At 40.7% G+C, this 25566-nt stretch overlaps 1 protein-coding gene across 2 annotated transcripts in view; it reads right to left on the reverse strand.

The window, feature by feature from the left end:
* The window catches only part of LOC140200083 (anosmin-1), a 202892-nt gene that overhangs the window by 136360 nt on the left and 40966 nt on the right, over positions 1-25566 (reverse strand). The gene's annotated exons all lie outside the window — the stretch shown is intronic.

Here is a 25566-nt window from a genome sequence, read left to right on the forward strand (position 1 = left end):
AACATTTTGAGTGTGTTGCTCAGAATTTCCAGCAACTGCAGAATCTCATGTTTACAAAATATACTATAAATTACAATTTAAATATGTATATGAAAATTCAGTAACTAGTGCAAAAATAATGAGGGAGTATTCATGGACCATTCAGAAACCTGATGGCAGAGAGGAAGAATCTGTTTTTGAATCCTTGAGTGTGTGCCTTCACAACCTTACACGGTAAGTGTTAAGTGTCTGGAACACACTGCTGATGTGGCGGTTGAGGCTGATACATTAAAGACAATTAAAAGACTCTTAGACAGGCATATATATGCAAGAAAAATGGAGGGTTATGGGCTATCTAGGAGGGAAGGGTTAGATTGATTGTAGAATAGGGTTTATAATGGATAGCACAACTTCATGGGCTGAAAGACATGTATTGTGCTATACTCTTCTATGTTCCGTATAATTTCCATGCCCTTAAGTTAACTTGAATTTGTTACACATTGCTTTTTATTATGAACATGTTTTAGTCAATGTTAAACAAAAATATTTTTTTATCTTTAAAAGCGCTCTTTAGTTTCTAATAGATTCCAAATGGTGTTTAATGTTTATGAATGTCAAAGACATTTACCAACACTGAATGACATTGACATTTCACAATCAGTAAGTCTGAGGGTGGAGCCCCACCCACTGTCAACACCATTCTTTGAGGGGGAGGTTACCTGTTTTAAGACTAGAGCATTCTGCTACATCCACACTAGACTGGATAATTTTGAAAATGCCAGTTTCGAGTAAAAACGACAAGCGCCCACAATAGGCGTTTTTCAAAATATCTCTGCCCACACTAAAACAGATATTTGGGTGAATCTACTCCTACTGGGCATGCGCAGACACATCTACAGAAAACAAGCGAAGAGGAAACGGTATAATATTTACGTTTCCGCGGCGGCGTTGTGCTATTTCCATTGGTCAAAAACTAGAGTACCAACAACAACAGCGAAAGAAAGTTTTCAACAATGTCTTTGAGGAATACAAAGAAAACCTCCGCTGGAAAAAGCAGACCGGACTTCTTCGTTTAGACAATGAAGTCGAGCTGTTTCTGCGCGTTACAAACGACTACAAAGTCAGCAGAGCAGTGGAGAACGTGGAGATGTTTAATTCCAAACAAACTATTAACGTAGACAATAAAGTAAACAACACACGCATGAAGCCATCCTCTACCCAAGATCAACAAGAGAGTGGAATCTTCTGCCACCAGACCTGCGCAGTATTTCTGACATTACTATTTTTAAAGATAGACTCAATCAAATCAATTTAGGGGATCTAATCAAAAAAGCTTACTTTACAATTTAACTCTCACGCCATTTACACCGACTGCGCGTTATAACAGCCACCCGGCCGTGCTTGCACAGTACCAAGCAGAAGCAGAAAAAGCATTGTTGTTGTGGTGTTGTCATGACAGCGTTTTTAAATATCTCTGTTTACCGTGTCCACACTAAAACGCGCAACAATCATTTTCAAATTTACACACTCTGGAGAGTATTTTAGAAAAGCTCTGTTTTTGGGGGATGAAAACGCCGTTTTAATGTGGACGGAGGGTCAAAACAAAGAGAAAAAGCTTTGTTTTCAAAATTATCCGGCGCAGTGTGGACGTTGCCTCTGAGACAGACTCCCAGCAGAAGGTAACACCTGGGAACAAACTTGTCAGAGTGGCAATGAAGATCAGTTCCATTAGCTTTGGAAGACATTCATACCTCTTCAATCTCTCCATCAGCAAACAAAAAGAAAATTGAAAGTATTTATTCCTCCTGTTAATTCCAGCTGTTAAAAAAAACTCTGCCTATGCTAAATTAAGAAGAACTGAACAACATCAAACTGGAGATTCCTGGTGTAATTGAAAAAAAACTTTAGAGAATTTACAGAATTTTTAGAGCAATACAACATACTGTAGTGCAGGATCTTCGGCCCACGAGGTAGTGCTGATCCAAATAAGCCTACTCCATAGTCAATCTAAGCCCTTCCTCTTACAGAACCCATAACCCTCTATTTTACTTACATCCATTTGTCTATCTAAGAGTCTCTTAAATGCCCCTGATCTACTTCCATCACCCCGCCCCCAGCAGTACATTTGAAGCACTTAACAGTCTTTCAAAAACCTGCCTCTGACATCTCCCCTAAACATTCCTCAACTCATCTTGTAAAGATGTCCTCTGGCATTAGCTGTCGTGGGGGTGAGGTCTTCCCACATATAGCCTGCCTGTTGTTACAGCAATGATTACACTTTATTGACTGCCTAACCCTCAGGGGCAAACTGGAATCATGAAAGACTTGGTTTAAATCAAAGTACTCTGTGCTTGATATCTGGTAATTACTAAAAGAAATTTGGGCTGATATTGACAATTTTCAGAGAGTAACGGTGTGAAATAAAGCGATCAATGTACAAAAGGGACTTTGTTAGAATGATATCCTAAAATTATAAACACAAGAAATTCTGCAGCAGCTGGAATTCCAGAGCAACACATACAAATTTGTAGAGGATCTCAGCAGGTCAGGCAGCATCTATAGTCGACGTTTTGGGCCGAGACCCTTCATCAGAATCCTGTTTATTCCCTTCCATTGATGCTGCCTGACCTGCTGATATCCTAAAACAATTTCCCGTTGTGACCTGTGTGGGCCATTTGAAATATGTCTGATTCCACTATGCTTTATCATTTATTCATTTTGCAGGACAAGGTCATCCTGGTAAGACCAGCATTCATTCTGCGTTCCTAACAACCTTTGAGAAGGCGGTGGCAGCCCTCCCAGAGGTGCTACCCCCGCTGTGCGGTTGGGTAGGAAATGCAAGCACCTGACCCAGTGATGATGAAGGAACAGCAATGCATTTTAGAAAACAGTGAGTAACTTGGAGGGGAACCTGCAGGTGGTGTGCCTGCTGTCCTTCCCCTTCTTGTAGGCAGGAGGTTATGGGTTTGGGATGTGGTGTCAGACAAGCCTAGGCATTAATGCTGGACATTTTATGAATGGTGACACCAGTGCCTCCACTCTGCTCTGCTAATAAATGAATGCTTCAGATGGTTGATGAAGTGTCAAACAAATTAGCTACTTTGTCCTGCATGGTATTGACTTTTTTTGAACTGCATTCATCCAGACAAATGGAGAGAATTGCATCATATAGCTTTGTAAATAATAGAGAGAATTTCAGGAGTTGAGTCACTTGTCACAGGACAGCAGCCTCCCAACTGTTCAGCTACCCTCCACGTTTCTGTAGACAGTCCTGTTGAACTTCCGGGTGATTGTAATTCCCAGAATATAGATGGGGCAGAATATTATGGGATAACAAGGGTGTAAGGCTAAACTATCTGAGGTCATAGATGGTCATTGCCTGCAATCTTACAGCATGATTTTTACTTGCCAAAAGTAAGTCCAAGCTGTAATGTGTTCTAGGTCTGGCTGCGTACAAGCAAGGATATGCAATTCACTTTTGTAATCATGAGCAAATATCCTCACTTCTCATCTTATGAAGAAAGGCAGGACATTGAAGATGCCCTGAAGACAGTGGGGCCTAGGACATTTCACTGAACATTTCTTACACCAATGTATTGAGGCTTATATGATTAATTCTGAAATTTCTTTAACCAGAGGATGGTGAACTTGTGGAATTCATTGCTACAAATGGCACTGTTCGTTATATTTAAAGTGGAGGTTGACAGGTCCTTGATCAGTAAAGGTATCAAAGGTTACTGGGAGAAAGCAGGAGAATGGGGTTGGGAGGAATAATAAATCAGGCCTAACCAGATGGCAGAGCAGACTTGATGGGCCAAATGGTGATGTTCTGCTCCTATATCATATGGTCTATGGTCGTGTGATATCTATGATCACCACCTATTGTTCAAAGAATGGCTCTAGATACCAGAGTGCTTTCTCTTTGATACTCTTTGACTTCAGTATCAATATGACATCACACTTGGTCAAATAATGTATTGATGTTATGGTAACTAACTCCCATCTCGCCTCTGGAATTCAAATTTGTACCAAAGAGATGTGGAAACAATAATGGAATCAACTGCTATTGGTGAAACCCAAAATTACTTCAGCAAGCGAGCCACTGGAGAGCGCATACTGCCTGATGCACTGTTGGTGACACTGCCCACCATTGTGGTGATGATGGATGATTGATTGATTTGGGTAATTCACAAAATTGGATTTATCCTGCTTTTTGGTGGACCGCTTATACTTGGGCAGTTTTCCATATTGCCGAATAGCAGCCAATGTTGTACTGTAAAAAGTTTATTATTCCCTTTATCTCTGTCATATTGCTACATCCAACAGACAAAAACTGGCACAGGGAAAAAGTCTGTCAAAAAGAAAAATTAAAATAATTCCTAGAATGAAATATTCACCAACTTTTAATTGTTATCATTTGTACCCTGTTCAAAGTGGCATTCAGCTCACCTACAGTATATTAGTTCAGTCCGCAGCACATTATAAATTATTATTATATTCTATTATTCTGTAATACCAGTCTTGTTGGTTCAAATGCAATGCAGTGATTTTTTATCTCTGTTAAACCTGTGACAGGAATGTCTATGAAGGTTCTCTGTCACCCAGGTCATTGTATATAAAGCAGTGGTAAGTCAAGGTAACTGGACTTGCTGTGTCGTCCAGAAGACATTTCACCACTCATCTGAGAGGCTTCTTCAGTTCTGATCCATGGGGGTTTGAAAGAGGGTTAAAGAAGCCATTCTTATCAAACTGGAAACCCATTCCTGCTCAGAGGGAGTGGGGTACAACACCACCTATCAGCTACTTACAATGCAGTCCTAACATCTCTACTCCAGCATCTCCACAACAGTTCACACCTCCATTCATGCAAAGGTAAGACTAATGACCCTCTCATTACCTCTACAATTCTGAACAACACTCATTAAACAATGCACAGAGTTTATAAACTGGAAAACTACCCACCATGGATCAGAACTGAAGAGGCCTCTGGGATGAGCGGCAAAATGCTTTCTGGACAACACAGTGAGTCCAGTTGCCTTGACTTCCTACTGCTTGATATACTGCAACAGGAATGGAAATCTAAATAAAAGTAACATTCATCATTCACTTAATTTTCTTCAAAAGGCTAAAATTCCAGAGGAGAACAAAGATTTATTGTCTTATTTCACAGAAAAGGCATCGCAACTTTTTTCAGTCAGGATTTCCATGACCTTATGAGTGTAAGTGCATTTCCTATTTCCATTCCTAAATCACATATTTCTAATTATAAATAAAGATTGCCCATGTGTTTTGGTTTCCCCCATTGGAATGACCAGTTTTTCTGTATTTATGCTTGAGCCTCTAATCAAGCAGAGAATCAAACACAACATTTCTGTCATTCCTGCGTTGGTTTGGTGCATTCTGAAAGGTTTCATCTCCTGGCTCCACACCTGATGCTTATTGGCCCAAACTCTGAACTCCTTGTTTACACAGACCAATTAAAAAGCAGTACAATTTATCTAGGCAATTAGCCAAACAGTATTTTCTCCCTACATTCAATAATTTTATCATTAATAATTGAAAGGATTCCATAAAAATTGAGTAATCAAAGTTTATTCCTCTCTAGTTGTGAAGATTGATCTATAATTCCTAGATTTTGCAGGGTGTTCCAGATGGGTTACTGACACTAATCGCTTACCAGTGGACTCGTGTCCCACTTTGGGTTTCCATTCCTGAAATGAAAGGCTATAAATAGTCTTGAGAACTAACTGCATTCAGACTCAAGCAGCATTGAAACGGGCTTTTCGACACAACAGGTCCATGCCAACCAAGATTCCCATCTAATCTAGTCCCGTTTGCCTGTGTTTGGCCCATAATCACTCTAAACCTTTCTTATCAATGTATCTTTTAAATATCGTTAATGTACATTGACAACGTTTCATGGGTTATTCCATGTGTTGATCACTCCAGGTGCAAATGTTGTCCTTCTCTCTCCTCTCATTATAAACCTATGCCCTCTAATTCTTGATACTCCCATCATGGGGAATAAGATCTATAACCCTTAAAATTTTATGTTGCCCTATAAGATCACTCCTCATTCTCCTACACTCCAATGAGAAAAGTCACAACCCATCAACCTCTCTCCATAGCTCAGTCCCTTGAATCCCAGCAGAAATCTTGTCAATCTCTTCTGCTCTCTTTCTAGCTTAATAGAATCTATCCTATAGCAAAGTGACAAAACTGAACCTAATACTCCAAATGGAACCTCAACACAGTCTTGTACAACTGCAAGTGACATCTCAACTTCTGTACTCGATGCCCTGAATGAAAGCCAATGTACCAAAAGCCTTCTTAACCAGCTGGTCTGCCTGTGACACCACTTTTAGGGAACCATAAACTAGGTCTCTCTATTCTGTAAGACTTCCCAGGCCCCTACCATTCACTTTGAAAGTTCTACCCTCATTTGTCTTCCCAAAGTGCATCACTTCACACTTATTCATGTTAAAGAACATTTTCCATTCTTTGCTCCACTTACCCAGCTGCTCAATAACTATCTTCACTGTCAATGGCAAGACCAATTTAGTGTTATCTGCATACTTACTAACGATGCCTTGTACATTCTCATCCAAAGCATTGATATAGATGACAAATAGCAATGGGCCTATCTCCAACCCCTGGGAAGCATCACTAGTCATGTGACTCCAGTCTTAAAAGTAACCTTGATGGCAGGAACCTTCTGCTTCCAAGCATCAAACCAGTTCTGTATTTGGTTAGCCTGCACACCCTGGATCCTATGCACTATATCTTCCCATTGCAGCCTACCATACAGAACCTTATCAAAGGCCTTACTGAAGTCCATGTAGACTACATCTATAAACCTCATCAATATTTTTGGTTACTTCTTCAAAACGCTCAAACAAGTTCATGAGACATGATCTCAATGCACAAGGTCATGCTGACTATCTCTAATCAACCTCTAGTGTTTGCATATCTCGTTTCTCAGAATTCCCTTTGAGAGGATTGCCTACCAAGTGAACTCACTTCCCAACACCTGCTTCCATGGATGTTTTATGTTAACAACTAAAGAACCAACTTTCCAAAGTCCTCTGCAATTTTCTGAAGATTTTCCAAATTTAGTACCTTTTCCTCACCTCACACTTAATTCTATACTTCCTCTAACACTTCACTCAAAAATTATTTCCTGCATGTGCTTGTGCTAATTGAAATACTGTATATGCATGAGTTTGAGTGCATCCAAAACGCCCCTTCACAGGAACCCTCTACAAGTACCTGGGGGTACAACTGGATGACGGACTTGCGCGGAGCACCAACATAGAGGCTTTGTACAAGAAGGGCCAGAGTCTACTCTATATCCTGAGGAGATTGAAGTCCTTTGGAATATGCAAGCTTGTCCCTCACATGTTCTACCAGTCTGTTGTTGCCACTACAATCTTCTATGCAGTGGTGTGTTGGAGCAATGGTGATACCAACAAGCCAAATGAACTGATTAGAAAGGCTGGCTCCGTTATTGGAGTCAAACTGGACACACTGGACCCTGTGATAGAACAAAGGACCCACAGAAAATCCTGGCAGTTCTGGACAACAATTCTTATCCTCTGTATGTTACCTTGGCTGAAGAGAGGAGCACTTTTAGTAATAGACTAAGATAACTGTGCTACTCCAAAAGGTGCAACACTCATAACACGCTGGAGGAACTCAGCAGGTCGGGCAGCATCCGTGGAAACGATCAGTCAACGTTTCGGGCTGGAACCCTTCGTCAAGACTGTAGAGGGAAGGGGCAGAGGCCCTATAAAGAAGGTGGGGGGAGGGTGGGAAGGAGAAGGCTGGTACGTGCCAGGTGAAAAACCAGTAAGGGGAAAGATAACAGGGTGGGGGGGGCGGGAAACAAGGAAGGGATAGGCAGGAAAGGTGAAGAAGGAATAGGGGAAAACACAATGGGTAGTAGAAGGAGGTGGAACCATGAGGGAGGTGATAGGCAGCTGGGGGAGGGGGCAGAGTGAAATCGGGATAGGGGAAGGGAGGGGGAGGGAATTACCAGAAGTTGGAGAATGCTATGTTCATACCAAGGGGCTGGAGGCTACCTAAACGGTATATGAGGTGTTGCTCCTCCAACCTGAGTTTAGCCTCATCATGGCAGTAGAGGAGGCCATGTATGGACATATCTGAATGGGAGTGGGAAGCAGAGTTGAAGTGGGTGGCAACCGGGAGATCCTGTCTGTTGCAGCGGACGGAGCGGAGGTGCTCGACGAAACCGTCCCCCAATCTGCGTCGGGTTTCACCGATGTAGAGGAGGCTGCACCGGATGCAATAGATGACCCCCACAGACTCACAAGTGAAGTGTTTGCTCACTTGGAAGGACTGTTTGGGGCCCTGAATGGTGGCAAGAGAGGAGGTGTAGGGACAGGTGTAGGTGCTATATGAGGTCATTCTTACCCTCAGAAATTAGGCTCTATAATGAGTCAACCTATCAGCAAGAAATGATGACCCCCTCCTGTAGACTGTTTGAGATAACTTTTCTTTGTATCCTTTCTTTCTTCTCTTCTAATATTTGCATATCTGTGCCCTTGTAAAGCTACTGTGACACTGTAATTTCCTTTGGGATCAATAGAGTATCCATTTATCTATCTATCTAATATGGTAACTACCATTCAAAATCACTCACTGGCTGTGACATATTTGGACATATCAGGAACCACACTCTAAAAGTATCGGGATTTCCAAACTGCTGGTTATTTAAAAGTATACTGCAATTTTATCACAAAATTCAGATGAAAGCTGAACTCGAATGTATGTATTTAAAGAATAGCTTGAATCAGGAGCTGTTCTTTGGTGCCACTGTAGCATCGCAGTTAGTGCGACACGATTACAGCTCAGAATGTTCCGGACTTGGGAGTTCAATTCTTGCGCCATTCTGTAAGGAGTCCCTGTACATTCTCCCCATGGAACGCATGGGTTTTCCCCCAGGAGTTCCAATTTCCGCCCACAGTCCAAAGATGTAGCAAGTAGGTTAATTGGTCATTGAAAATTGTCCCGTATTTAGGTTAGGGATAATCAGGGTTGTGCGGTTGCTGGGGCAACGTGGCTCAAAGGGCCGGAAGGGCCTACTCCGCACTGTATTGCTAAATAAATAAATGTGTTTGTGCACACCTATTTGCTTTTTCAGCAATGGAATTTTTTTCACTGCAGAACCCTTTTTTAATCCAAACAGACATCGAAAACATCTGAATGCCATTATCTAACAGCTCAAAACACAAAACCAGTTCCAAGAAACCACTGAATAAACCAGCCAGCACAAATCAAGCAATTCGAACTTTGTTTAATGTCTGGTGAGTATTAGGTGCAATACTAATATAAAGCCAGTTTTCCATTTTAAACCGATCAAATGATGTTGGAGGGATGAGCAGTAAAAGGGCCCATTGTTGGCATTATTACCAAGAATATCCTGGCATGTGTTCCTGCAGTCATGGTTTCATTAGTTTTCCATACGGGCTTGATGGATGAATGGGAAACTATAACATAGTTGGTACATTTCCAGTCCCAGGTTCTAGATAATGAGTTTGAGATGTTAGCTCAAACCTCAGTTTGACAAATGGGGAAATTAAATTCAGTAGCTGGAATTTAAAAAGTGTTTGTAACTTTGACCATTGCATCCAATGGACAGTCATGAAGGTCCATCTAGTCTACGTTTAGGGAAGCAAAAGCCTTTGTCTGCTCTGTGACCTCTATGTGAATCTAGACCCACAATAGTGCAGTTGGCTCTGAAACAGACAAACAAGTTCCTTAGCCTTCTCAAACTGTTTGAATGCTGGTTTTGTCTTAAGGAAATAAAAAAGGAAGCTATCTTTGGTTATTTGGATATCAATGGTTATTGAAGCATGGCGAATACTGCACAATGTTTGTCTCATGAATAATGTGGTCAGTGTAACTTGATGGTAGGAATTTCAGTACATGTGAGGCAGGTTAAAAAAATCAAGGCAATCTAGATAGCCTGAGCTGATCCCAGGTCTCCCATTGAATCAGACAGTGTTTATTCCACTCAGACTCTGGAGTTTAACAAGTGTTAAAAGATTTCCCTGCACCATTCAGTCTTTAAATCTCTTGCAGCTGAGAGAAGCTTTTTATTTCCTGAAGTTGAAGCTATTGTGGAGCTCACCATAAAGAAAGGCCAGCATTGAGCCCCGTTTGGAACTCCCAAATTTACAAGAGTAAGCTCTGCCAGAAGTGTAAATGAAGCATACCACCATCATGGATACAGTGCCAGCTTTACGTAGGAAACAAGGCAGTCTAAACAAGCCTTGTGACATAGCTTTGATAGAGCTATCAGAACCCTTGCTGTTAACAGGCAGCTGAGGCACCAGTGCATAATGACATCTTTAAACTCTGGTTATCACCCCACTGGTGTTTGCCAGGCATCTGTCCCCCAGCTCAGTTTGAACCATAAACTTTCATCCTGCCCTACTGGGAAGGGTCAGCTCCTGTCAATGTCATAATGGCACCTGGAAGAAGGCTTCTTGCAGCTATATTGGATACCAATGTAAGTGGAATAATTGAAACCTTTATTGTCATGTTTTTAACAATATCTGGAAAATTGCCTACTTCACAAAACATTGTAATTTGTTTGTGTACAAATATCTATGTTCTTGAGACTGGAGGCATTTATTCACCTCTGTTAGTTGCAGAGATCAGTCTTGGACTATCAACCCTGCAAGGAACTCTTGGATCCTTGCAGTAAATTAATTCGCAGCATTTTTCATGAAGACAGAAGCTCAAACAAAATCAATTTGAAACACAAAAGACAGTTAGCATTTGAACGGAGAAAAGGTTGGGCCTTTCATCGGAAGCTGTTCACTCACAGCTCTGACTTGTTTTCTTCTGTCAGAAGCTGCAAGTTAAAACACTTTTGGTGCTTTATCTCTGCACAGCGCAAGAATGGAACATGTGACAGAAAGTTTTTTGTCCATAAACAACAACAATGATAGGGTCCTGTGATTATGCCTTCAAAATTAACTCTGGTCATTTGTGTGCATTCAGGAATTCTTTCATAAAGGAGCTTTTCTGTTCGTTCACAACATTGTCAAGGTCGTACTGAACTGAGTGGCTTGCTGATTTCTTATATCTAGTGCATCATATACAACGTTACTTTATTATACACTTGGTAAAAGTTTGTTTTATTCTCTGAACAACATCCACACAGATTTGATTCCACTCACGTTTTATTTTCATCCTAAGGAACAAGTTGCCTCCTCAGATTCAGAAAAACACAAATGATTTTTGTTTTAATTTCCAGGTTATATTTTCCCCACAGTGCATTCTTCTCAGCTGTAGTCCTGCTTTCTGTTCTAGTCTTCAGGGTTCCAACACAGACTACATCCATGCCCACCTCCCAGAGTGTGAATAATGAGTCTCACAGATATCAGCCAGCAATAAAACCCAAGACCAAATGAAAATTAACAAGCGTAAACAGATCCAGGTCTTCCTGCTGGGATTCACACAGCGTCCGATCAGCACTCAAACCACCCAGAAGCTGAACTGGTGCGTCACTCTGCAAAGGAGCGCAGGCTGAGTCAGTTCCCATTTTTATTGAGATCTCTGCTCAAGTTATTTTGCATTGCTGTTTTGTGCTGTTTTGTTCCAGATAAGAATATTTGGTTCCAGTATCTGTGGCTGGGGTAAAAGGAATAGTGCTGAAGGTAATACAAGTAGCACTCCTAACCTAGATAGGAGTGGTCACTTCCTAAATCTAAAACTTGTCTATGAAAATGTCACCTTGAATTGAAAGAGAAAGAAAACTATCTTTTCTGCAGTTGACAGAAGAAACATAAGGAGCAGAGAGCCCTGTATGCTTGCTCCACCATTTGTGCCTGACCTTTTACCTCACCCCCACTAACCCTTGACACATTTAACATCTAAAAATCTACTGATCTCCGTGACTGGACCTTGACAACCATCTTGGATGTAGAATTCCAGTGATTCACCACCTGTTGAGTGAAGTGAAGATAACACTGTGTCTCTTTGCCCTCAGTCCAATAAAAGTACAGAAACTACAAAGCAATACACAAAATGCTGGAAGAGCTCAGAGAATCAGGCAGCATCTGACTCTTGATGCAGGGTCTCAGCCCGAAATGTCAACTGTTTATTCCCCCTCATGGTTGCTGCCTGACCTGCTGACCACTTAGTGCTGACCAGCATTTTGTGTGTAGCTCTGGATTTCTAGCATCTGCAGAATCACTTGTATTACAGAAAGTACAAATGTCTGTATTGCCAAAGTAATCAATCTTTTCATAACTGCAGCAGGGAAGCTTATAATTTTGGATACCTCTAAAGTTGTAGCATTTCCTCTTCTGATTCCAACGGTCATTCCAATCACCTACCCCACCAGTGGTACTGCTGCCCATCACTAGATCAATTTAAGTAGCCTGCTTTAAAATGCGTCCTTTAATTTGTGATGACAAACCATCCTAGCTGCCCTTAATGTTGTCAGTCTTGTGTTCTTGAATCTTTTGGAGCTTTCTTTGCTGGGGTGGGGTTAACAAGCAGTTTTTGGTAATACATAGAAAAGAAGAGGCTCACCACATTCCATTCTGATGAAAGAGTCATCGGGTCCTGCAGCACTTCAGCCTACTAATCCGTGCTCACCATCATTTCACCATCCGCAGGTCTCCGGTGAAATGATATCGTATTTGTAAGTAGGATGCCGTGCACAATTCTGATTTGATGGAGACAGATGTGAGAAGGCACAGAGGAACATCTGGAGAAATTTCTGAAATGCCCGGTTCGCTGCCGCTGCTACTGTGCGATCAAGAATCTCCGGAGCGAAGGCCCAAAAATCCCCGGCTTTGCCTGCTGCTGGCGACCAAGGCTGGGGTCGAAGCGTTCGGCAGAGATGGTGCTCAGTACTCAGTGTCGGAGGGCTGATCGGAGCTCGAAGTTTTCGGCCAACTCAGAGTCGGACTGTGGTCGGGCATGGCAGGGAGAGTTTTGTTCCTTCTCTCGTCTGCGTGAGATGTGGGACTTTTGAGAGACTTTAAACTTTTTTACTGTGCCCATGGCCTGTTCTTCATCAAGTTATGGTATTGTTGCACTGTTGTAACTATATGTTATAATTATGTGGTTTTTGTTAGTTTTTCAGTCTTGATCTGTCCTGTGTTTCTGTGATATCACACCGGAGGAATATTGTATCATTTCTTAATGCAGGCATTACTAAATGACAATAAAAGAGGACTGCGTGTCTTCATAATCTAATCTAATCTAATTACCCATTGCATAATCCAGTCGCTTTCTCATCAGTCTGCACCCCCCCCCCCCAAACTCTACCATGCACTGCGGACAATTGACACTGCTTAATTAATCCACCAACCTGCACACCCTTGGGATGTGGGAGGAAACAGAGCACCCAACGGAAACCAACAATGTCACAGGGAGAGCACCCAAGGGCCATACAGACAGCACTCATTGTCAGAGTTGAACACAGGTCTCTGGTGCTATGAGAAAGTGGATCTTCCAGCTGCAGCATTGTGCTGCGCTGGATTACAAGTGAGGACTTGGATAGATAATTGGATTCACTAGGTCCTTTAGAACGCCAAGGCCCTCAGTCGCACTTTACCTCTCAACCCCGTTCACACAAAATGGTTGTCTAGTTTCTCAGTTAAGTCCGATTTTAGACAGCTTTCAATAACCTACACCATCTCATCAGGCATCCTTTCCAAACATTCCTCTATTTTAATGCAGATGACATTTTTATAAGCAAGACCAGGTACCTCAGCTTAAAACATATGCTTCTTGGATGCTATATTATGCATGATTCAGCGATGTCTACATCATGCTTGCCATTCTACAACTGTGCTGCAAGTTCACTTACCTTATTCCATATACTGCACGTATTCAAATACAACACCTTCAATCCTGTATTCATTCTTTTCAATTTTGTCCGCCTTTTACTTTGCAACTCATCCTATTGATTGCCATTTTGCCTTATCAACAACCTTTCCTTACTACACATTGCCTCTGTTTGCAAACCAGTTACCTCACCTTCAGCACTATTATCCGTCTTTCCTACAATACTTCCTTCACTGAAATATACGCAGCTCAGGACACTAGTCACACCATGCTCAACCTTTTGATTCCTAACTTTGTCTGAGGTCTTATCAACATCTGCCTCCACAATCTCTCCGCTAACTGTTCTGGCACTCTGGTTCCCATCCCACTGTAACTCTAGTTTAAACCCCACCCCCACCCCCATGCAGCATTAACAAACCTTTATGCTGGGATATTCCAGCAGAAGTGGTAGAGGCAGGTTTGATGTTGTCATTTAAAGTAAAATTGGATAGCTATATGGACAGGAAAGGAATGGAGGCTTATGGGCTGAGTGCAGGTCGGTGGGACTAGGTGAGAGTAAGCGTTCAGCATGGACTAGAAGGGCCGAGATGGCCTGTTTCCATGCTGTAATTGTTATATGGTTATATGATATTAATGGATGTTACTTCTGGTTGGATCACTGAAAATAATTTAAAAACCACAAATGGCCCAGAGCCATTGAAGAAAAAGTAGTGGCAGGTGAACATACATGACTCTTAACTGGATGAAGGCATTCTAAGCAACACGTAAAACCATCAAAGCGTGTAACATAAAAAGAGTTGTCAAAATCATTGACTTTGGCCTGCCACTTACTCTGTGTCCAAGGTGAAGATTTCATCTTATTCTCAGCCATTATTTCTCATTTCCAACATGAGTATTCGATGTAAGTTGAACTCCAGACAACAGGTCTTCCTCATCAACCCATTTCTGTTCTGTAACGTCCAGCTGAGTACATTCACCACAAAAAAAACCTTCAACATCCACCCTCCGTTTACTCTAATGGTGAAAAGCTGGCATCAGCATGTCAACCTTCACTAACTGTAGCTTGTCCAAATACTACAATTTATAGGCCTTTCATCTCCTTCTTGCTCTAAGTCTTTCCATTAACTCCTCAATCTTCACCTCACAACCTCTTTCAATCTGACCTCCACAATTCAATTCTGCATTCCTTTAACTCCAGTTTTTCTACAGTCACTTTATCCCTTCTTCCCAATATTCATGTGAAATCTTCACCACCTGCCTTTGAAGACTACAGTGTAAAATATAAGGTGGAAAATCAGAAACACAATTGGGTTGGAAGAAGTGTAAGTGATTCAGTGCTTCACTGTTAGCATCCCTAGTTGAGGGGTAGGGAGGAGTGTTAGCATTTCTTAACTTTGAAACCCGTGATTCCCAATGCCTAGAAAACAGAGTAGCAGGGTATTTTCACAATTTATCTTTTTTTGCACATTGGTTTTTTATCAGTCTTTTTTTGTGTACTTTTTCATTGATTCTACTGTATTTCTTTATTAAGACCATAAGACCATAAGACAAAGGAGCAGAAGTAGGCCATTCGGCCCATCGAGTCTGCTCCGCCATTTTATCATGAGCTGATCCATTTTATCCTATTTAGTCCCACTGCCCCGCCTTCTCACCATAACCTTTGATGCCCTGGCTACTCAGATACCTATCAATCTCTGCCTTAAAGACACCCAATGACTTGGCCTCCACTGCTGCCCGTGGCAACAAATTCCATAGATTCACCACCCTCTGACTAAAAAAATTTTTTCGCATTTCTGTTCTGAAAGGGCGCCCTTCAATCCTGAAGTCATGCCCAGTCATATTCTGCTGTGAATATCTACAAGAAAATGAATCGCATGAGTAGTATATGCTGGCATATGCATACTTAATAATAAATTTACGTTGAACTTTAACGGTTAAGAATTGAGCTCATCGCTACATTCTTAAAGGGAAAACGAGAGTGAACAATGCCTGCATCCTGTGAATGAATAATAATATGATTTTTAAAATCTTCTATGTAATCAATGGCATCATTTGTTTTATTGTTGATGTGCCTAGAACATAGGAATGATCACAAGGCACTTCAGAATCAGACATGTGGAAAATGGCACTGAATAAAAATGGTGAATAAAGGTGTGAATGTGGATTTGTCAGAGAATCAGGCTTTAAGAGAGAAGCAGAGATAAGTCAGGGAGCTTTAAGAAATTCTTTAAAGTATCCTGCCATTTTCAATACTGTTCACATAGTCATGCGATCACTATTGACACTATTTCAATTATATATAAAATTACAGGGGTCAAATTATTATTCAATTTCATAAATGTTAACATGTTCATATGAAATTCCATTTCTGTTATTTTAACAGGAGTTGTGTCATTTAAAATTCTCATTAAAACATCAGAAAAAGAAATTTCATTAAAAAATTAATCTTTTTTTAGTAGACTGCAATAATTCTACCCAGTAGGTACTGCAATCCTACTTCCCAAATGCCTTAGAATATTCCTGCAGCGGCAATCATTTCTGTGTAAACTTTCCCTCTGGTATGCAGGCTCTCGTTTGATTTGTTTAATCGCTGCTGCTTTTTAAAATGAAAGAATTGAAAAATAGGTCAACTATTTACCAGAAAAGAATCAGATGGAAGAAATTAAATCACATTGAGTCTAAATGATTCATATGATAAAAACAAAATGTTCACAGGGCAAAGTGAGATATTTATTTCTCTCCTCTCTGATCCCGAAGGCACTGATTTATGTTAATGGTCTATTGATACCTAGTTTAGTGAACATCATGTCGAGGTAAGTGTAGATAGCGATATTAGACAGACAAATTCTTTGCTAAATCTGACCTCACATTCAATCCTTCTTTCTAGCAGGAGACAACTAAAGATACAGAAACCTTAGCTGATGCTTTGTCTCTTCCTGAGGCCATGGGTGTTCATACCATGTTTGGCTTCTCTCTCCCTCAGGCATCTTTCTAGTTGAAAGAATGTGGAGATATGTGGAGATAACTGAGAAAGAAATCTGCTTTGCAGTGATATTGTAAGAAATTTCCTTCTTTGACTAGCTTTTGAAAAGAATATGAAAGGAGTTTTAAGAAACATCATAATTATTTTTGAAAGTATTTATTATATTAGCTTTCTTCGTCAAATTTCATAGTTGTGCTTTCTCTTGGGTGGTAATGCAGGGAAAAGGAAGTGAAAAGTTTTGGCAGGTACTTCAGAACTGGCTAATCAACAGCTTTATGCCATTTGACTGGAATTTACAGTTGATTAACTTGCTCAGGTCCATCAGTATAGACTTCTTTCAAGCAATGACTTCTGACTGGATAAATTAAAAGTCAATGGAAGAGCTGTATAAAAAAAGAGTCACTCCATGTATTTTCCTAACTCCACACACTGTATTCACTGATGCAGATAAAGCGAATTTCAAGGAACAAATAATGCCTCAATGTGCTGGTCTTAAGGGTGCCTTTGAACGTTGTCCTGCATGATTGCACAGACGAGTCTCCCCTAGAGATCTTTAGGATTAACAATGCTGAAAATGCACCAAAACTAAAGGCAGACAGACGCTTTTCCAATTCCCCAGTGAGACTCTGTGTAATTGCCAAGAGATGTGATACAAATACATGAGCTGATGACAGAATTTTAGGAGATTATGCAATGAGAACATCAACAGGTTGTAACATCTTGCACTTGAAAATCATTTTAATACGGTAAAACAACCAAACACAGCATTAATGGGTTTAACGTAGTTGCTGCAAAGGAGGTTTTGAGAGTGTTTTACATTGAAAATGTGCAAAAGAGGCTGGAGTTTAGACAAGTGTAGAATATGCAGGGGAGATGTAGACCTGGTCAAGGTTACAGGGACAGGGAATGGCTGCATCGTTAACCAATTTAAACACAAGATGCATAGTTAAATGTTAGTCCTGACGAAGGGTCTCGGTCTGAAACGTCGACTGCACCTCTTCCTACAGATGCTGCCTGGCCTGCTGCGTTCACCAGCAACTTTGATGTGTGTTAGTTAAATGTGTGCTGTTTAAAACCAGCAGCCAGTATTGGACAGTGATTACATGGTTGATGGATATTGGTGTAACGTTTGATATTGATGTAACAAGGGGGGGTGAGACTCTGGCCGGGGAGCTTTGGCGCATTGTCAAATTTGGACGTGAGAAAGACTTGGAGTGTGGTTTTAACAGAGGGATAAAGATGGTGGTTACAAACAAAGAAAACGTGATCTGTTGATAGATCAGATGCCGGAGTCATAAACTCAATTCAGAAGGAAAATGTTCAGGACATGCTTTCTTAAACAATGTGAGAAATATTTGTAATTCCCACTGAAGGTAATTAGATCATTCTAATTTTCATCATATAGATAACTTGCAATATGATTCTAGTCATGATGAAAAAGCTGTATTTTATATTGAAATTCTATTATTGGATTATATTGTGTCAGAATGCTCTAAAATTTGCCTGGGTGAGGACAGTTTCATTAATCTCCAAGAAGGTCTACACAATACTGGACATTTTATAAATTACTTAGATGAGGAAACGGAAAGGTGGGTTAGTAAATTTGCAGATAACATGAAGGGTGGTGGTGCTATGGATAGCGTAGAAGGTCGCCATAGGTTACATTGGGATACTGATAGGATGGTGAGCGGGGCTGAGAAGTGGCGGATGAAGTTCAATTCAGAAAAGTGTGAAGTGATTCACTTTGGAATGTCCAACTAGAAGGCAGAGTACAAGGTTTAATGGCTGTGTGAAGGAACAGAGGGATCTTGGGGTCCTGGTCCATAGATCCCTCAAAGTTGCCAATCAAGTTGATAGGGTGCTTAAGAAGGTGAACAGAGTATTGGACTTCATTGGTCAGGAGCCTGAGTTCAAGAGCCATGAGGTAATGTTTCAGCTCGATAACACGCTGGTTAAGTTGCACTTGCTAGGGTTTTTCTCTTTGGCGTGTAGGAGAATGAGAGGTGACTTGATTGAGGTGTACAAGCTGATAAGAAGAGCATGGACAGAGTGGAAAACCAGTGCCTTTTTCCCAGGGTAGCAGAGGTAATAAAAGAGGACATATTTTAATGTGATTGGAGGAAAGTATTGCGGGAAAGTAAGAGATAGGATTTTTACATAAAGAATGGAACACACTGCCAGGGATGGTGGTTGAGGCAGATACAATAGGGACATTTAAGAGACACTTAGAGAACCACATGGATGAAATAAAAATGGAGGGCTATTTGGGAGAAAAGTGCTAAATAGATATTGGAGTAGGTTAAAATGTCGGCACAACCCTGGGGGCCGAAAAGCCTGTACTGTGCTGTACTTTTCTATGTTATGTGTTCTATAGCAACCCACTTGATAGACACTTCATCCACAACCATTCATTCATTCCACCACCTACACATAGTACGATCTACTGGGTACCCTGCAGCAACTCATCAAGCCTCCTTAGGCAGCACCTTCCAAATCTACGAGCAACAAATGCAGGAGAACACAATCACCTGTAAATTACCCTCCAAACAACACAGCATCTTGTCTTGGAAATATATTGCTGTTCCTTCACTGGGTCAAACTCCCAGAACTCTCTACCTAACAGTGTTTCACAGACTTCAGAGGTTCAAGAAGGTAACATATCACCATCTTCTCAGGGGCATTCAGAGAAGGGCAATTGAATGCTGGCTAAAGCTGTGAAGCCCATTTCTCATGAACAAATAATAAATAAAATAGACACCTTTCCTGTAACGTTTCCTCAAGTTTAGCCCACCAAATGACATTGAGCTCATTGCTTCCAAAGAATGTGAGCAATGACGTTACATATCGCTATCGAATCCCACTACACCGTAAACCTGGAGAATGTCATGAGCTCCATACCACATGGAATTGCATAAATATAGAATCATAGGACAGAGCAGGAGGCCTTTAGACCATTGTGCTCTTCTCTGCACTTTAAGCAAATCATCCAATTTGTCCCACTCTCAGCTTTTTCCTCATTGCGCCACAGTTTTTTTTTCCCTTACCCAATTCCCTCTGGCAAGATTTTTTTCAACTAAATCTGATCTCACCAATCAACCTTTGTTCAGAAACATTAAATTTTGTTCCCCTCTCTAGTGGCGCTGGCTAACCAACTGAGTGCTCCCGAAGTTTTCACTTTTTATTTCTGATTTCCACCACTCTGCAGTTTTTTTCTCTCTTTTGTTATTTCTGTGTTTTTTTATATCAGTTACCTTTGATTATAGAACATTCTGTCAATGTGCAAGTGCACAGGTCTCACTAAACTACTTTCTACAGATGGTTTACAAATTGTATTTTCCTTCATTAGAAAGAAATGGGTATTCAGATCGTCAAAGGGTTAAAGTTATGAGAAGCAAAGCTCTCACTGCTTTCAATTTAAAACAAGTGCCAATGAGCCTTTCAAGTTGCTGATGCACTATCAACAAACATACTAATAGACCTTATAATTTGATATCACCCTTTGAAGTCAGTTCAGATATATTGACTACTGCAGAAATTCTGAGATTCAATTTAAATTTAAAATTCAGTCTTAACAAGCATCTCATTTAGGTAAGTGCCCGTTAAAAGCAAATAACCCATTTACCTCCCACCACACCTCTTAATTCTTCTTTGGACAAATCTCACCCTTTACCTACATAAATCTTTCACATAAGAAATGAAGCTGACATCAAATCTGAAGCAGGGAACTCAGATTAATGTTACAATGCAGTGATGATGCTGGTCAAGTCAAGTAACCCTGGTTCTGTCTGTAAATAGTTTACTCAGAGGAGTTATTAGGAAGAAACACACTATGTAAAAACTATTTACTTTCATATTGTACTTCTAATATTGAAACCTCTCCTAATTTGCTTACAGAAATTTCGTAGAATACAACCATATTAATGCTGTTCTTAGAAATTAGTTTTAAAAGGCAGTTGCTAAGATAGTGTGGAAGAATTAGGGTTAGTGTTTGGGGCAGAACTGTGGTAAATTATGAGTGTTGCTACCTCATAGCTCCTGACGTCGGGTACTAACCATCTGAAATTTGCAGATTCTCCCTGTCTGTGTGTTTCCTTTAGTTCCTTCCCCATCCCGATGACATGCTGATAGGTTAACCAGCTACTTGGAATTACCTTTATTCTTGGAGAGTTGCAAACTCAAAGGGGAGGAGAAGAGTGAACTTTGTCTATTGTCATTCTTCAGCACACAAGTGTGAAAGGAGAACAAAATAATTGTTACTCCCAATCGGATGCAGCATAAAAAAACACATAATATGCATAAAGAAAACAATAATAAAAAACAAAAAAACACATTAAAATATAAAGCAACACACATAAAAGTTGCTGGTGAACACAGCAGGCCAGGCAGCATCTCTAGGAAAAGGTACAGTCAACGTTTCAGGCCGAGACCCTTCATCCTGACGAACGGTCTCTGCCAGAAACGTCGACTGTACCTCTTCCTAGAGATGCTGCCTGGCCTGCTGCATTCACCAGCAACTTTTATGTGTGTTGCTTGAAATTCCAGCATCTGCAGATTTCCTCGTGTTTGCGTTTTTAAAATACAAATATAAAAGCAATTCTATAATCACACAAAATGCTGAAGGAACTCAGTAGGCCAGGCAGCATCTATGGAAAAGAGTACAGTCGATGTTTTGGGCCAAGATCCTTCATCAGAAATGAAGAGTCGACTGTACTTTTTCCATTGATGCTGCCTGGCCTGCTGAGTTCCTCCAGCATTTTGTGCATGTTGCTCGGAATTCCAGCATTTGCAGATTTTCTATTGTCTGTAGTCACAATGAAGAACTAACTGTTATATACATAGATGGATTGGATGTACTTAAAGTGATGCTAGGTTTGTTTGCAGTAGTTGCAGGGGTGGTGGTGGGGTGGGTTAATTTGTTGGAGGTCTTGATCAGGGAGAGTAACTGTTTTTGAGTCCAGTGGTCCTGGCATGGTGGGCATATGAGAAAGAATAAGTTATAGGGCTAGAAGGAAATAATGGAGAGGAATGGGATGCTTCTCCCCCCTCGGATCTCACATGGACTTCATTGGTGAAGTAGTCTCCTTCTTTGTCATAGTATGTAAGTAAATTCTAAAGCAAAGGATAGATAGCTGAAGATACAATAACCAAAACTGTGTCACAGAGAGATGAGGCACACAGGAAGTATGAGACTGTAGAATTGGAAGACTTAACAAAACAGTAAAACACATAAAAATTGCTGGTGAACGCAGCAGGCCAGGCAGCATCTCTAGGAAGAGGTACAGCCGACGTTTCGGGCCGAGACCCTGACAGTGTTTAGGACCTGACGAAGGGTCTCGGCCCGAAATGTCGACTGTACTTCTTCCTAGAGATGCTGCCTGGCCTGCTGTGTTCACCAGCAACTTTTATATGTTTTGCTTGAAATTCCAGCATCTGCAGGTTTCCTTGTGTTTGCGTTAACAAAACAATAGTTGACTACAAGACATGGAAAGATTACAGTGAAAGCAGATGAGCAAGGAAAAGAATTTTAAGCCCAAAGTGTTCAGGTGCCAAATTTGGGCTTGTGACAACAGTAGTGATAGATAGGTGGGGGCATGGTACAGGATACTAAAGAGCTGCCAGAAATTTGGATGAGCTTAATTTGGAATTGTGAAGCATAGTGAAAGAGGGGTCCATGCAAGAGTTCATTAATTATAGTAAGTGATTTTGGAAGTGGTGAGAGAGGAGAGGTCATCAAACCTCTAACGAGAGACAATTTGGTCACTTGCCTTCAAACATGGATTCATTTCTACAGAAACGGCTGCTAGCTGAGCACGTTTCAGATTTGTGTTCAATTGCAGCTGTACTCAGGTTGATTTACTGTCCCATTTAAACTTGTGCTCACAATAACTCAGTTGCAACTAAATCAGTTACAGTAGTTTTCTGATATTGAATACATGGCTTGCACATTATGAAGGCAGTGTCATTTTAATAGGTTACTTAGTGCAGCTAATTTATGATGTGATAGTTTCAATGAAACATACCTATGTGAGGCAGCTGCATGCTAATGACTGATGAACTCCAGATTTTAAAAAATAGTTTGCACTTTGAATCTGTAACAAGAAGGTTTGAACTTTCATAAGCAGTTTGGAAGGAGCTCACCTGGTTTAAATCCAAATAGTTCTGAATTTTAACAAACTTCATGTGTCAATTGATGCAGTGATATTAATCCATAGTAAAAAGCCTCATTACACATGTCACATTTTAACAGCTAACCTACATCATCAATGACAGCTATTGTCTTCAAACTATCTAATGGCAAAATCTATGAGGTATTTATCCTGGACGTTGTGGTTCAGAGAAAGTATTCATACTTCTGAATCCAAAGTCTTTGGGTCCATGTTCCACTCCATAAACATTTCTAATGCAATATTGAATGACTGCTAGACTTCTGAAAGTGTGTAAATGTTAAACCAAGGTTCTCTGTACGTGCGCAAAAAAGAATCATAACTTTTAAGTTTCTTAATTTAAAACTTGTTCGTTTAGGGGATCTTTGCTTTGTGTAGATTGCTTGCTGTGCTGCTCTGTTACAACAGTTAGTAGATCAGATGTCGCTAATTTATTGTAAAGAGCTTTGGACATACCAAGAAAATGGAGAGGGCAATATAAGAGCTAGTTATCTTATCACCCCCTTCCCCAGCAATAAGGACATCTTCAAATGGCAATGCCTCATTAAGTCTGCATCCAAAATCATGGAACCCCACCACCCAGGATGTGCCCTCTTCTCATTGCTACCATCATGGGTACAGGAGTCTGAAGATACACATTCAACAGATTCTTCCCCTCTGCCATCAGACATCTGAATGGACAATGAACCCATGAACACTACCTCACTCTTTTTGTTCTCCTTTTGCACTGCTAATTTAACAGTGCACTTGTGTGACTGTTAGACACTACACCGTGCTTAGAGTGAACAGTTTTTATATAGCATCAGTTGCAAGCACTTGTGCTCAAAAAAGCGTGATTTTTGTCACTGACTGTTGGTGAGAAATAAGCAGGAAGACAATTCAGAACAATTTTGCTCTCTGTGGTTTCAAGCATTCAGGCCTGGAGGTGCTAGAAATGGCTAGGCGTGAAAATAAAACCATTTCACTAATTCAACAAGTTGGGAACCTTGAAGAGTTTAAAGTTATTGACAATCATCTTGAATATCGACCCCAGCTGGGCACCGTTCAGCCCTGGATCGGCAGTGTTAGGACCCCGGTCGGTGGTCACTCTTTACGGAAGGGCTGCGTTCATATTGCTGCTCTCCTCATATGCAGTGAAAAGACGTTTCCCATATTGTGCGATTTATTTGATTATTGGACTGTATTTTTTATGGGTTTCCTTCAGTTTTTCAATGTTTTCTTTCTTGTGGATGATTGGTGGGTGGGTGATCTGTTAATTTTTTGTGTGCGGGGGGGTTGGGGATTTGGTGCTACTGTTGCTGCTCTTTTCTGCGAGTGAGGGGTGTAGAGGATCGCTGATTGTTTTTGCCGCTGTTTTTTGCTGCGGGCGAGGGGGAATTTTGGGGTCTGCAAGTTTTGTTTCTTTTCCTTTTCATGCCGGTTGGGGAGGAGTTGGTGTCTTTCCTTTCATCAACACCCACAGTCTTTCGGTATTTAATGGCTGTCTGGAGTAGACAAATATTAGCGTTGTAAGTACATGCATATTTCGACAATAAAGTGAACTTCTGAGCCTTTTGAACCTTTGATGTAACAATGAAAGTGAGGAATTGGAGGACACAATCGCGATAGCATTGAATGAAATCAGTCCATTTTCTATATTAGGTGTCTACACTGATTTTGGTCATTTGTAATCAATCTAAAGAATGAGTACACTGGATGAATTCCTGCATCGGTAACTATCAGGAACAAATACAACATGTTATACTACTGTAGTAACATTGGTAGTGTTCTAATTTGTCCTGTGTTCCATTTAAATGCACAAGTTGTTACTCAGTTAGATGGTAGTTTGTTTTTTTTAATACCTTTTTATCTATTTCCTTGAAACTTTGGCTGATTGGGGCAACCACTTAATTGGGTCAAAATGTATTAGTCCCAATATGTCTGAATTAACTGGAATCCACTATATGTATGCAGTGTACTGCTGGGAGAGATGATGGGAATTGTCTCTAGAGTGTAAATTGGGAATCTGGGAGAGATGATGGGAATGTGGGGGAAATAAAACAGGACTCTTCATCTCGTGTTCTCTATATTTATTACTTATTTATTTATTATCAGTATTTGTACAGTTTGTTGTTTTTTGCACCCTGGTTGATACCCTGTTAGGGTGGTCTTTCACTAATTTAATATATTTATTGGATTTATTGAGTATGCCTGCAAGAAAATGAATCTCAGGGTTGTGTATGGTGACATATATAAACATTGATAATAAATATACTTAGAACTTTTGGATGAGTGTAAGGGATGGATGACAGTCAGTACAGACTCAGTAGGCCAAAAGATTTGTTCCTGTGCTATATGACTCTGTAACTCACATAATCCCACCTCCTCTCCATGGACTATGTACGCCTACATTTCTCACTGCCGTAGAAAAGCAGCCAACATAATCAATGACTCCTCCCACCCCAGACATTCTTTTTCCTCCCCTCTTCTACAAAGCAGAAGATGCAAAGGCTTAAAAACATGTACGACCATTCATGGTGGGTCATAGCCATTGAATCATAGAATACCACAGCACAGAAATAGGCCCTTCAGCCCATCTAGTCTGTACCAAACCATAAATCTACC

The sequence above is a fragment of the Mobula birostris genome, chromosome 7 (assembly GCF_030028105.1).
Source record: "Mobula birostris isolate sMobBir1 chromosome 7, sMobBir1.hap1, whole genome shotgun sequence".
Classification (NCBI taxonomy): Eukaryota; Metazoa; Chordata; class Chondrichthyes; order Myliobatiformes; family Myliobatidae; genus Mobula; species Mobula birostris.